This window comes from Alligator sinensis, unplaced genomic scaffold (genome assembly GCF_000455745.1).
Source record: "Alligator sinensis unplaced genomic scaffold, ASM45574v1 scaffold366_1, whole genome shotgun sequence".
Taxonomy (NCBI): Eukaryota; Metazoa; Chordata; order Crocodylia; family Alligatoridae; genus Alligator; species Alligator sinensis.
The window spans coordinates 2393021-2407108 of record NW_005841851.1 but is presented as its reverse complement, the minus strand read 5'-3'; positions in this window follow the sequence as shown (position 1 = coordinate 2407108).

Sequence of the window (14088 nt, the reverse complement as noted above, 5' to 3'; positions counted from 1 at the left end):
ATTTGAAGAAAAAACCTAGAAGGATATTATTTATAGTGGTAGGGAAAAATTTATAGTGGTAGGAAAAGCCCAGTTCTTATGACATTTAATTAATGTCTGTAAAATGGTCAGGGAGCTTCCAATAAAAGTTAGTATAAAAATTCAGCCCTGAAGAGGAAGGAAAATCCAATTATTACTTCTCTACAGCACAGTCCTTAAGAGTGATGGTAAAGCATCTCTGTTATAACAAGCAATGGGCTTGATTTCTTGGACAAGAACATGTCTGTTATAGCCATGTTAAGCACTGTGCTGTAGTCCTCACAGGGCCTGAAGACTTGTCATGACTACAAAAATACTCACTGCTGACAATGGGTATCTGCAACTGAAACAAGAGGACTAAATAACGTTTCTCTAGCCTGATCTAAAGTTTGTTAATGTAAATGCTACCTTTGATATCCTCCAACAGGAAGCTTTAAGAAGGTATTTGGATTTTAAATTCTCTAAGGATTTCTTGGATGGTCTTTTTTGTAGTTGGTAAATGACTTCCCCAGCCATATTTATAGACGTCAGATAGATTAAATCTGTACCCCAAACTCTTTGACAGCACCCCTTTAGTCTGATCTCATGTGGCATCTTATCTGCATGGCAGTTTTTCCTTTTCATCTGTGCCCATACCCTATACAATCCCAGCTGCGTGTAAATAATTCCCAGCAAAAACTGTGAACCGGTCAGAGGGTCTTCCTTTATGAAAAGGGGATTAGACTCTCCAGTTCTAACGATTCATTGAGGAATGAAGATTAGATGAACTAAAAAAGCTAGTGCCTTTGGTGGAGGGGGCTGGTGGAAGGAAAAAAGAAGAGTCAAATCACTGAAGGATAAAAAAAGGAGAGAAAAGTGACTTTCCTTTTTCTCACTGGGCATAGGAGGAATGAGACAATGAGGAAATCTAAAAGAAACAATGTTAGGAGTCTGGGGGATTAAACACAATGCAGCATTGTTAATGTCTGCTTTCACATCAGGGTTTTTCTAGCCAATGAATTTCTAAATGGATTTCAACAGAGGGAGAAGCACAGCAAGGGCACCACCCTAAGAAACAAACCACCTGGGAGGATGATCCTTTTGTGCTATGAATTCAAACCAGAGAAAGGAAGTGGGGAAAAAAGGCAGGGCCTGCGGCTACAAGGATAGAGAAGCAGTAACGGTAAATGGGTGCATTAAGCATAATGTTTTCATAATCTTATGACCAAAAATAAAAATAGCACAACCAGCAGGATTCTGCCTTCTGGACCTTGCTTCTCTCAGATACAAGGGAAGCAGCTGATTGTCACAATGAAAATCAGTTAGGGATTCTTACAGGCTTGGCAGATTTTTTTTTTAATGTCTCTCGGTCTGGTTTAAGTGCCGCTAGCTTTAACCAACTAAATGGAGAGAATGATTAGCTGGTTGGGCTCATGTTTAGAGTGATTTATATTAGAGCTGGGCCCAAGTACTCACTCTGGATGAAACACCATGCCATCCTGCTGCTTTGAGCTAGGCGTGGTTCCGACATCTCTATCCCTTGCAGATCCTATTTATGTGCAGTAGTTGCTTTTTTCTAAAAACCAAACATTATTGACCTGCTTCCACTTCTCTGCAGGAACTCCCAAAATGGAATCATGGATGAAATATGCCGTGGGTACAGAATTCCCCTTTCACCACTAAGCCTCCACCTGTATTAATAAAAGAACCCACTATTAATAGTGGTAATTTCCCGCTCTCCCCTCTCAACTAATAGTGAAAATAGCTTTACTGATGTGTAGACAGGAAAAAACCTTTCATATATCACTATTACAGGAAGAGAGGTTTGCCTCCTCTATGATTAGGGGATTCTGTGAACCTTTCCTCTCCATGCTAACACTAGTTTGGCTCCACTGATGCTGCTGGCAGTGTCAGGAACTCCCACAATGGGATTCTGGTCCCAGGGGCTCTTCCAGGTACTCATGTAACACAACTGTAACACTCTCATACAGGCACCGAGTTGATAGAGGGTGTTGGCCTTTTGAACTGCCGGTTATTCAGAAGCACTAACTGCGCTACAAATCATTAATGTGTGCAGATAGTCATACATATCATGTGGTGTCCCAGAGGATAAAGCCTCACTGTGTGTTTACTACAGAGATACCCCTAAAGAGAACAGTCCTCACTGGAGCTCTCCAGACCTGGTGCCAATTTTGCATTCTTCTCTTCAGTGTGTCATTTTCCTCTTTTCTGGTCCAGTCTGCCTGGCTTTGCCAATTATTTACAGCTGCAATCTGTTGGGCTTGTGCAGGAGCCAGCAGTGAGAAGAGATGCCGCTGGAGCAGGTTAGTGCCTACGTCACTGTCAGCAGCTTGCAGCACAATAACACACACACTTGCTCAGGAAGGAAATCAGCTCAATAATTCATGGGCTTTATAACCCGGTGCAAATTATACGCAGGCTCTGCCATAAAATTCAGGTTTCACATCCCATTATAGTAAAGCTTGTTACAGTATCAGTAGAGTGGGACATCTATAATGGGTTTTATGATCAATGCATTCAAATCTTTGGAGACTATATAATAATAATAGACTTTGGAGTGGTAAACCTTCAGCATCCAAAATGAAGTATCAATAGAGTCTGAATGCGAGGAGAGTCAGCGAAGGGGTTCCCTGCTCCCAAATACCATTTATTCACTACGCGGAGTATACTCTTCTCCCCGTCGATAAAATACGTATTAGAGGGGCTGGCACAGTGAATTAAGCATCAAATCTGAAATACTTAATCTGGAACTCCAGTCCTGAGCTCAGCAGGCAAGGTTTTTGGAACAGTGATTAGATCTTTGTTATACGGCTTTACATGTCATTCGGGACCTAGATGCTACCACAAGACAAATAATTACAACAGGCATCAGCCCCCGATCTTCCAGGCGAGAGGATTGAATTCCATGTAATCTATTCTTCGAGGTCTTTTCTGAACACGCACAAATCTTATTTGTTCTGTTTTATAAACAACCATGGTACTTGGAGATTTGCTCTGCGGCATTGATTCAAAGCAGTATTTTCTCTTGCGCATCTACCACCTGCCACAACCTACACCCAGTCTCCTGTGCACCAGTTGTCTGCCTGCTTCTAGGTTAGCGGTGCCTGCATTTTTTCACTGGATGAACTGAGGATGTATTTACATTGCCCAGAGAGCACTCTGGGAAGGAAGGTTTTAGTTTAGGGGTGGGCAAAATGCGGCCCACGGGCCAGATGTGGCCCGCCAGCCCATTCTATCCGGCCCACAGGTCCCCTAAAAAATTTAGAAACTTAATATTTATCTGCCCTGGGCTGCCTGTCATGCAGCCCTCGATGGCTTGCCAAAACTCGGTATGAGGCCCTCCACCTGAAATAACTGCCTGCTCCTGTTCTAGTTAAATGTAGGGATGGTAATGTTAGGCTACATCCTTGACTTGTATAAGTCAGCATCATAACATTGAAATCAATGCAGTCATCCCAATACTAATCTATGAATTCCTAACGCCACCAGATTGAATAATTTCCAGCAAACATATAGATGTTCCCAAATTAGCAGCAGGAAGGTGACAATTTGCTCTTACTTCTTGAATACTGAAAATTCTTCACTGGCATGACTCTGGAATTATTCTTGGCTTTTAGACTGTGTGAGAGAGCCTGAAATTCAAACTTTGTTTGTTAATTTTCAGTGAACAAACCAGTCATGTGTATCCAGCATTGATTGGCTAAACAGTGCTCTTAGACCCAGCTTTCCGGTGTTGATAATTTATGTTTGCAAATTCAGACTTGACTTTCCACCTGTATTCTTTCATTTCCACATACGGATAGCTGTTTCTGCAAGCGTTCCTGCTCATGACCTTGTTTAGTAAAAAATTTATAGGCAGAAAATGGAATAGAGGCCCTGACCTAAGCAAAGCAAATTCAGTAATTCAGTTGAGTTAATGTTCATGTCAGTTGGGTTGGGATATACTCAGTTCAGGAACACATTTGTTGATATCTCCTCTGCCTGAGAAGGTAGGAAAAAAATTTTTGTTCCTAAGAGGGGGGAAAGTGTTCTCCCCTTCTCCTGCTGCTGTACAAGCACAGTCTTGGTAACCTCCCCTCTCATTCTCCTAAAGATGCATGAATCAAGCTGTCATTTTAAATACGAGAGGCCGGGGCAGATCGCTTCATCATACCAGAGTAAATAGCATCTCCGACGAGCCAGAACTGAGCGTACTGTAATTGCCAGAACTGATTATATTGTAATTGGACAAATGTGCCATAACTGCTTTGCTTTGCTAGCACACAGATTAAACAACAGGGTACCAGCTGATGGAGGAGAAATCACCGGGTGTTTGTTGGTACAAATGAAAACTGTTGGGAGGTTTTAAGACCTGCGTATTGAGCAATGACAGAATACAGGACTGCCTGGCTGAATGAGAGAAAGCATTGGCCTGAGAACCAGTTGCTTTTACCTGGTCTGTCTCCCCTTCTCCACCTGCAAAACAGACTTTACTGACCTATCTGGCACTGAACCACATGGTTCTCACAGAAAGCTTAGCAGACTTGACTGAGCCTAAGAGAAAAGCCCCTTGCTTCCACATGCTTCTTCACAAAGGTGTGGATTGTAAAACCTTTGGGGCAGGGACCATGTTGTTGTTCTGTATTTGCACAGTGCCTAGGACAGTACGGCTCAGGCCCATAGTGGGGCTTCAAGGCAACCCTTGAACACAAAGAATGAACCAAAGCAATAAGAGGAATAATAGCAATAGGGCCCTTACAGCATAGATGCCTTCCTAATAAGGAGGTGCCCCATTGCGTAAAATTTCCTTAACTAAGAGCCAGGAGAGGTAAAGTGCCATAGGTGACCACACAGCCCCCAGTGAATCTGCTTGAGGCCTTGGGTACAGTCATGTCATGTCATGCAGGGAGTTTCGGCACAAGCAACCGCAGTACATCCTGTTGTGGTTTGCCTGCTAAAATATTTACAAGGCTGTAAATAGCAACCCTGCATAAGCTCTAGTACACAGTCATCCTACAAGGGTGGGGAAGGCTCTCATGCCAGGGGTGTGGGGTGTGTCTTTCCAGCACCTTTTGTCTGAGGACCTCCACGTATTTTACAGGAACAAACATAATAAGCTAAGCCTTGTAGCAATTCAACACCTTTGGGCTGCTGGCATTGGTATCTGTGTTTTACTAATTTGGAAACTGAGACAAAACAGTAGGCAAGGTCCATATTTTCAAAGAAGAATCTAATTTCAGGTGCCAGTTGACTTCTGCTGAATTTCAGGTGCTCACCACCTCTGCAAACAGGTGCTGAGCACCAAACCGGTCTCAAATCACAGATTGCTTCTGAAATGTCAGTCTAAGCTGGGGCGGGCAATTATTTTGGGCAGAGGGCCATTTACTGAGTCTTGGCAAGCCATTGAGGGCCACATGACAGGCAGCCCAGGGCAGATAAATATTAATTTTCTAAATTTTTAGGGGCCCTGAGGACCGGATAGAATGGCCTGGCGGGCTGGATCCAGCCCCCGGGACGCATTTTGCCCACTCGTGCACTCTAAGCTTTACCAATCTGTGCCAGAAAAAAGTGAATCTAAGAGTCCAGGCTCACATTTTTCCTGCTCTAGCTGCTACACATCACTTCCTCACTGGCTGTAGTCCATTGACTATGAATGGAGTTAGGAAAAGAGCTGATAACATCTAAAGTCATCTGGTCAGCTGAGCTGCAAGGCATAGTAATGCCAGAGCTGTCCATAGGAGAGAGACTGCCCCCTTTCTCATTTGCATGGGCTTTTGAAAAGGAGTCAGGGCTGGTATAAGAAGCCCCTGGTGAGCTCTCACCCAACAATCAAGCAGCTGCCACGCATGCAGAGTTCTCAACTGTAATTTCAAACACAGGGGAAGGGAAGGACTCACTCTGTAGTGTAGACAAAGCTGTCTGCTCAGCATGGCCCTAGGGATCCTGACACTGATGGACTGCAAAGCCCAAAGTAGATTTAACTGCTGCAAAATCTTCTTATGCAAATATCCTCCTGATCAACAGCCTCTGCCAAGGCAACAAAGTGACAATCCCAGCACCTGTTCTCCTTCCAGAATCTGCCTCTGCTCCCAGAACGGCCGCTGACAGGACAGGTGGATGCCTGTCCCCGGAGAAGGAGCCTTCAAGGCTAATGCCAAATAAAGGGAGCAGTTTGAGAGCAAGTTTATTTAAGCTATTGTCAAGGGGATTGGTGCTATTTGATATGAAAAGCCACTAATAAGTTTACTCCGGCTGTTGGGGCTGAAATTTGCTGATGCTGCTCCTTGGAGGAGTATTTTAGCTAATGAGGTCAGCACTGCACAGAGGCAGGCTCCAAAGCAGGAGCATGTGTTGGTCTAATTTTTGTTCCGGAGGGGCTGTCTTCAGTTTTTTATTATTTAATTATTTATTTTTAATGAAACGACTACTCGGTGGTAATGCAGTTGTCTGAAATGGTACACAGCAACACAGGCTGCAGCTGGCTGGGTAGGAGGCCACTGGGCTCATGCACACAACAAATGGCAAGTGTTTGGTTTGGATGTAAAGGTCCTTACGGGGAGAGACTCCACTGAATTAAGGAAAGAAACAATGCCATAGTGAAGGTCTAGTTAAGATGTAAGCAGGGAAAGTGAATCTGCAGATTAAAGAAAGAGCTGAGCATGAGCCAGCCTCCTAGGGTTGCCTAGATTTGTGGGATCTGTGTCATACAAGGGTTGTGTGTTGCTGGTGTTTTTTTATTTTTGTTTTTTTTAATGCTAGGATTATATTAAATGTCACTGTGTTCCTGGGACTGGCTAGCTCATGACATTTTGGTAATGGGATATGGAGACTTGCACTTCTAGGTCAATGTTCTGAATCTAGGGCATTTTGAAGCCTAAGTGAAATATCTTGGTCTGGTGCCTCATCCAGAGGCCTTACACTGATCCTAAATCAGTGGAGAGACTCCCAGGGATCTGCGGGGGCTTTGTTTCAAGCCCTGATTGGGAGAAACTCCATTCAACAGAATGACATGTATATAATGCTATCGTGAGGGCAGAATCAGGCCTGTGCTTTTTAAAAAGATAGGAATGCAGCAGCTTTTTACTGTGCAGAAAGGCAAATAGCTATAATTATGAGGAAAGTAGCAATTTGTGCTTCAGCTCCAGCCCCCGGTGTCTCAGAGTACAGCAGCATTGTGGTTTGAAGCCATGTTCAGAGGAATGAAACTCCAGGGGTCACTGGAAGACTGAGCCCAGCATGGCTGGTTCCTACAGTCTAAGCTGGATGAGACTTCCCAGAGTTGCTCAGTGCAGCCCAACAGAGTTAATATGAGCTCTTCCATCCACCTTATAAAAACCCCCAGACAAAGGCTTCTGCACAGGGTGCAACGTGAGCTGTCACAGTGCTGCCAGCTAGACTCCACTGAGCATGATTACAGCCCTGTGTGCATGCACTAGATTCCTTTTTAAGCAGAATGCACTGACCTGAGCCCACAGGATAAGAAGCACTGCCTGAGAAGGGCCCTCTGCCACCTGAAACTTTGCTAAGAGCAGGGGCTTCTCACCACCTTGCAGGATACAGTCAGTAGGTCAAGACTTGATTCCACTTCAGTCCTTGCTCAATGCCTGCCCTCATGAAAATGGGCTTCCATTGGTCTAGTGGTCTAATAACAGATATCACATCTACTCGAAGAACCTTGCCTGCCTATGTCCTTAGACCAACGCGGCTACAACCAAAAACCTGGGCTTCCATAAAGCATTTTAGTTGGACATTCCAAATTACTAGTCTCTCTTGAAAACCTCAGCCCTGGACATTGCCTCGTTGAGTTCAAGGGAGGCAGGGGTTAGGATTTAGTCCTTACTGGGTGCGTCTACACATCGCCTTATGTCACTGTAGCAACACACTATGTCACCGTACAGCACGCTACGGCAATGTAGCGATCACATGGGTCTTCATTTGATTGGCAGCTATGTCACTGTAGTGGCATGCTTCCCTATTTTAGTGCACCTAATAGTGCACCGCGTGCACGGCAAAATCTAATAGTGCGCTGCTTGCACAGCGCAGTACAAGTGGTTGCTGCGTCATGCTTTAGTACTTCCAAAGGGAAGTACTAAAGCATGGCGCTGTAGCAACATTGTCATACGGCGATGTGTAGATGTGCCCATTGTGCCTTTTTTCTCCTCTTTACAGGTGCAATCAGAGCTAGCTCTTGGGCTGCTGGCAAATTACCAGTGGAGCCCTTAATGGGACAAAACCTGAGCACCCCCTGCATTAATGCATGCCACAAGACTTATCAAGTTGTCTTCTTCAGGTATGGAACTGCCAACCCAGGCATTTGGAAATCATGGGGCAGACCTAAAATCCAGGAAACTGGCTTATAAATATTTGGAGGGCTTCTAAAGTTAATTTCCAATTGTTTCTTAACAATCTCAAAGGCCAGAAATTTAGCTTAGTTTAGTTTAGTTTAGGGTTTTTTGAGTAAAAGTTGAGCATCTCAAGTAATCACCTGTCTCCAGAAGCTGGGGTTTTCAGACAGGTCTCAAAGAAGAGAAGACTCATGATAAAATCGCCAGAGTTAGTGGCATCAAGGAGTACAACATGCTCTCAAAGCTCCCTTACTTATGGAACAAAAATAGCTTGTACATAAACTCATTTTCTGGATTCTTGCTCTCAGCTCTCCTCTGGTTCTGCTTCTAATCATTCCTATCTGTTGGAAATAACCTTCCTCATGGAACCTTTTGCTAATTTTTTATAAATGTCTCAGACTTCTTGCTTTGCCCACAACTAAACTTCAAGCTGTGAGTGAAGCCATTGAATCATACTGAGAGTGGATTATGGAAACAGGAGGCACTTTAGGGGAATTGTGCTCTATAAAAATAGGCAAGGCAATAAATGCTTTATGAAATACTGTATCTTAAAATTAAATCTGATGCACAAAGAGGCTAATCGGTGGTATAGCATCACAATCCTGGGAAAGGGTTTGTTCCAGATTTTTCCTTAACCCTCCCAGGCTTTTATTTTATGGCATAACAAAAATTAGATTCAAGTTTTAACAGACTAATGGGATATAAATAGAAGATGAAATGCAAGAGTAACTGACAAGTGCAGCATGGCTTAATGGGCAAAGTGGGGGGTCATGACAGGCAGTGAAAATAAGACTTTGTTGTGAGCTATTTTGTACCTTTTTAGACTACAGAAGCTTGCTAGTTCGGTGTTTCAGGAAATATGGGGAAGGGTGAGGAATCTTCCTGTTTTTAAGCCAGCACTACTATGGATCAGCATTGAAGCCCTTATTTTTCCCCCTCAATTTTTTTTTTATCAGTGAATTCTCCAACAGGCCACAGACTAAACCAGACATCATCGGCTGATAATGCAAATATATGCGGTCCTATGTGTACTCTCATTGTTGACTGGCAAAAATGGCTCCCTCTCCACAAGTGAGGAAGACTTGTCCGTGAGTTAGAGCAGTTAGCTGGAAGCCCCAGGTTCAGAGCCCTGCTTTGTCACAAACTTTCCTGTGCGATTCTTAGCTTCTTTTGCAGAAAGAAGTAACAATATTCAACCAATCTGACCACAGAAAGCAGTCTATAGCTGTGACCAAACACAAGCACATGGCTGCAGACAGCTTTAAAAATGGCCTGTCTGGTGAAAATCTAACCCCCTTATGGCTTGAAGTATCAGATAAAGATGTTTCAAAATGTACTGTCTTCTGTAACTTGTGTCTGTGAGCTCCCAGTTTGTCACTGGTTTCAGAATGGGAGGGAGGGAAAGGGAGCAGAGGGAGTTCAGTCTGGGGGTTTTCAGCCCCTCCCCCCAGGGTAGGGCAAGTGAATTGGAGATCCCCCCCCTCCCAGGTGGGGGAGCTCCAATTCACCCACCCCACCCTTCAGCTTCAATTGGGGAGCCCCAAGAACCAGTTCCCTCCACTGAAGTTCCCTGTGAAATGGGGATAAACAGCACTGCCCAGTCTCATAGGGGATGATGAAAATAAAACCATACAGCTTGAGAGGCATTGTGACTGATAATGGGGTATCTACATATCTAATAGGTGGCCTGATGGCTCTGGGCCTTGCACCTTGTGCATCACTTCAGTGGGTGGTGTTTCACTATCCATATGTGAAGTGTTAAATCACAGATTAACTCTTCTCATTAACGCTGTATGTATCCTTGATACCAAATGTGACTGAGAAGACTTCTAGTAGTTGAGATCTATGTAGCTCTGCTTCTGTTTATTGCAAAATGCAGCCGAGCTTTGACACAAACTGATGATCTGCCCTTAAGTGTAAAATGTGTAAGATGATCTGTGTAAAAACTGCCCGCCTGCTAGGAGGACCGTGGGAGAAAGGGAATCTTGCAGAAGAGTGCGCTCACCGTTTCTGGCCTGTGAGACTTGTTTGTACTGTCTTTGTTTAGGTTGCTCCTTAATCTGAATGTCATCTGGAGAAAAAGTACCTGTTTACCAATGTGCACAGAAATAGTGACCTACTTTACATTGTTGCATTATACACTGAATATACAGGGCACTGGAAACTATCCTCCTTGGCCCTCAGATTTGCCCCATGCTCCACTCCTGGTTGTGTCTCATCTTTTCCTATTTACAAGTTAGACCCACAGATTTGGTTTTAGATTCCTTACCCTCTTTCTTTAAGCTCCAGGAGCATCCCATTTGGGAGTCTGGTTTTGAATTTGTCTGCTCAGAAGATCTGCAGGCCATTTTACAGCCTTGCAAAAAAGCAACAATAGCCTTACCTGCAGGAGCTGGGACATAAGACCTTAACATACAGCATTTGCCTATCTCTTGTCTATGATAAGAAGGTTAGGAAATGTGATAAAAAAAACAAAGCAGCAGTATGATGTACTAAACTGCACTTCTTGTGTTTGAGAAACCCATGCAGGGGTTTTGCAAAGTTTAATTTCTAAGCAAACAAGTGGTTGATAGTAATTTTCAGAAAGCTAAAAGGAGGAGGTATGGCGGGGGTCATGATAAGAGTGGAGGTGTTATGATGTTATTCACTGTGTATTCAAAAGCAGGGAGCAAAACTGCAAGAAGTCAGGGGTCAGCTAGGACAGCTGGAGCAGCAGTAAGTCATGTGCCAGAACATCTGGCTAATACCACTAGTTGCATGGGAATATATAGGAAGGATCCAGACTACATAAGCAGTTTGTAAGAGTGAGTAATAGCCCCAGATTCCAGGTGTCCAACCCTCCTTATCACATGACGTGATTAACAACAGGAAGAGGAAAGAAGCTGAGGGGAGAGAAGTTCAAAGTTAGGCCCAGGAGCAGTGTCAACTTGCGCTGTATGTTTTGTGACAGCAGCTGATCAGGCACGATCATTCACATTTTGGGGGCTGAATCTTCTGGGATTTCAGCCTCAGACATGAATGCAGAACTCTAGACCAGGGGCAGGCAATTATTTCAGGTGGAGGACCGCTTACTGAGGTTTGGCAAGGTATCGAGGGCCGCATGACAGGCAGCCAGGGGCAGATAAATATTAATTTTCTAAAATTTTTAGGGGCCCCGCGGGCCGGGTAGAATGGCCTGGCGGGCCGCATTCGGCCCACGGGCTGCATTTTGCCCAGCCCTGCTCTAGATGAACCCAGCTCTGGATCCAATGCCACTCTTTGGTCATGTTGCAAGTCTGGTGGGATTAGAGCACCTTGGCTGCACCCTGAGCCTTTGTTCTGCAATTACAGTCGAGTGGGTTGGCTCAGTAGTTGCTGTACGAGTGTCCCGCCCCACCACAGGAGAGGCCAGACAGCAGCCGCTGGGACCTCTGCTCAGCCCCTGGGAGCAGGAAACAATGTTCTTCACACAGCAACACTTCTTCCAAAATGGCTGTGTCCCTTGTCGAAAAGACAATCGCTACGGTGCAAAGCCTGGAGGGGAGAAATTAAAGCTGGGGGAGAGGTTTAGGACTCTGAAAAATAGATCAAAGGTAGCTGCTTAGATAGGAAGGCACATCACCTCCTTTTATAAGTGCCTGGCTATGGCTAGCAATATTAGCATGGCATAGCCAGCCAGAAGGCCGTAAAATAAAAAAGCCTTTGGTGGCCTGAGAAAAATTCTTCCACCTACCTATAATCCCTGCCATCCCACTGTTTCTCCACAAGATGGCATCAGGGGGCATAAAAGCCCAGCTATAGCTACTCTATCCCTACCCTAAGGAGTGATGTATTTAATGAGGTATTTTGGAAGGCATTATGAAATTCCTGCCCCTGACAGAGGACAAAGTACCTCCAGAAAGCTGCATCTTTCCCCTTGCCTTTAGCAACAATTTCACAGTGAGGGAATTCATGCCCACAAAAATGGAAAAGCAGCCAAGCGAGAGCCCCCAGTTTATTCCATCAGGTAAGCGTCCTGCCTTTGCAAAGAGGTTGTCATACGCAGGCAGGGTGGAGGGGAGCACGCATCTATTTACAGCACATTTCATTCTCAGTTACCCAGATGGCGTGAGTGAGAGGGGCCATGGACACCTTGTCTGGGATTTGCACAGTCAATGACAGAAGATGAGGTGACCCTCTTGAGAGCGGGGCGATTGGGACCATCAAGGCTTGCTCAGTCAAGCTTGCTAGGGAGGAGCAGAATGGGTTTACCCCCTTCTGAAGCATCTCAAAGCTTGATGGAGAACATGAACCCAACAGCATTTAGGTTTCAATCAGGAAGAGGGTAAAAATGGGAGCAGAGAAACAAACAGCTGCAGAGAAGCCAAAGGCAGACAGGGGGGAATTCCAGTAAGAAAATATCTCTGTGAATTAGTCAATACTATGCCCAGTGGATTGCAAGGGTAGACATATTGCTGTCTTATTTGCAAGTGAACTGTCTGAACTGTCAGGGACACTAAGTGAGTTGCCTAAAGTCACACAGAGTTATGGAAGGCACTAAGTCAGCCAGGCAGGGACTGACCTCTGGACTATTGATCCTGGTCCCGTGCTAGTCCCTTGACCACATCCCCTTGCTCTAAAATAAGCTGTCTGGCAAGCAAGGGAGTTTCTCCAAACACATGGGCCTCTGGATGAGATCAGATTGTCCATTAATTGAGGATAAGGAGTTTTGTGCAACAGAGAATGTTGAATGGTGAAGAAGGCTTCACTTTCTCTTGCCCGTTTTAAATTTCCCATGTAACATAAAATAGAGAAGTAATTTTTCACTTCCTAAAACAAGGGGGAAAAAACAGCATGTGGTGGTGTTCTGCTGATAAAGAGGAGCTGCCATATTCCACCCCAGAGCTAGCAGCACATCAGTGATGTTTTACATAATGTGCACAAGGACAAGGTCAAAGCCTGCTTGCCTTACACATGATTTAGCATAACTCAAATCAGTGGGTGATGGGAATAAGCCAAGCGGACTTGCCCAACAGACTGTGGAAGAAAGAAACTATACAAACACTGTAGACATTGGGACAGGTTATGAGCTCCTGTGCAGGACTGTTGATAAATCTTAAGTAATTATACTGGAGTCAATGGATTTCACTAGGGTGGAATTGCTTCAAATCTCTGCTTTAATACCAAAGCAAAGTCTGGTCCAAATTAAATAAGATTCATTGTTTGTATCATCCACCAGGAAGAGGATCTGAGAGGCTGCCATATGAGCATAGCTTTACACTTTTCTCAGCCATGCAACCCAAAGCTAACAATTCCCGCCCCCCTTTGTTGTCATCTGCTGTTGGTGAATTATCAGCCTTAGTGTTCACTTGATCAATTATCCCAATGAGAAAAGACCAGCCAGAGTCTAAAACAAATGCTTGCAATCTGCTTAAATAATCAACTGGGCTTCCTCCAAATCTTAGTTCATCTAAAATCTCCTGCTCTTCTCTAAAATGCATGCCCTGGATGCATCCAGGTGGATAAATGCTGCCCACGCAGAAGGGATGCTGATTTCCAGAGTGATTTTCTCTGACAGAGGATGTTGCAGAGCCTGCGCTACTAGTTGAAAAAGCAAAGGGTCTATAATGTGGAGGGTGCTTCCCAAATGATACATAAAACAACATCTATTATCCACCAGTTTGCTAGGAGGAATCCCAATAACTGTCCAAAATATAGACAAATTGGTGCACGCTTCTATTGCAAACTTCTCTAGTGACTGCTCATTCCAAAATGCTGGGAATACTTT